At 37.8% G+C, this 1,080-nt stretch overlaps 1 protein-coding gene across 5 annotated transcripts in view; it reads left to right on the top strand.

The window, feature by feature from the left end:
• mapk10 (mitogen-activated protein kinase 10) overlaps positions 1-1,080 on the top strand; it is a 49,871-nt gene extending 48,791 nt beyond the window's left edge. For all 5 annotated transcript variants that reach the window (XM_060891023.1, XM_060891021.1, XM_060891022.1 and 2 more), the window contains one exon: positions 1-1,080. This exon is cut by the window's left edge and continues 1,459 nt beyond it. The gene's annotated coding sequence lies outside the window, so the exon portion shown is untranslated.

Below are 1,080 nucleotides of genomic sequence, written 5' to 3'. Positions count from 1 at the left end.
GACAATACAGTACCTCTTAGCTTCCCATTCGAATCGTTTCATTTCTTCATTCCTGATGCACGTCCATCTAACTATCCATCCTTGACATCTTTTTGTCTGAATGGAATCCAAGCGGACTTACTACCTAAACCTAGGAATCCGAAAGAAGTGGGCTTTATTTACTGAGCGCATGCGTTTGCTTGAATTCGGGTAGTGCCTTTGAAATAATGCAGTTTCCTCTTATTTATCCAAAATAATTCTATGAGCAGTGAAGCGAGTGTGGGGGCAGGAGGAGGAGGTCGGGGTGAGGTTGCACAGGCGGTGGCTTTGTCACAGTTTGAACATTGCAGGTAATTCAGATACGTTGTCGTACGTCGGCGGTGCCTGGTTTGTCGGGTCTCTTCCTTCTTCTAACCTCTTTGTCTAAGTATGCACATAATCACCAGATCTCCAAAAAAGATCTCATCTCCTTCCCTGTCCTGTGAAAAAAAAAAAGAATGAACCCTGACATATAATTGTTGCATTTCTAAATAATGTATTGTAAATGAAACCTCAACCTTTACTCACGAGCCTGATGGTTTTTTTTTCAGTTCTAGGTTAATGATAAGCCTTATTCAATAAATGTCATGAAGTACACAGTGAAATAATGGATCATATAATTTTTGGGTTTTTTTTTTTACCTGTACTTGTCTGATTTGACCTGTGTACCGAATCATTTTAATAAAGGAATGAAACGCACATTTTTTGGTTTGCTTACACCGATTGTTAAACTGATTCGAGCCGTTTCTGATTCCTAAGAGTGGTCATTTTTTAAACTGTATTTTCCTTTAGATTTGACTTTTCTGTCCTGTAGTAAAGTTACGGTTTCTTCAGGCCCTGCTGGTGACATCTCTGCATTATAAAAACAAGGCCTGACCAGGACTCAGTAATGTGTGGGAATGAGATAATTATCTTGTAGCCATGACTTATTATAAACAAATTACTACTAAAGCAAGGGAATGAGATAATTATCTTGTAGCCATGACTTATTATAAACAAATTACTACTAAAGCAAGGGAATGAGATAATTATCTTGTAGCCATGACTTATTGTAAACAAATT

Source organism: Tachysurus vachellii, chromosome 17, assembly GCF_030014155.1.
Source record: "Tachysurus vachellii isolate PV-2020 chromosome 17, HZAU_Pvac_v1, whole genome shotgun sequence".
NCBI classification, from domain to species: Eukaryota; Metazoa; Chordata; class Actinopteri; order Siluriformes; family Bagridae; genus Tachysurus; species Tachysurus vachellii.
This window is presented reverse-complemented; position numbering and strand designations above follow the sequence as displayed.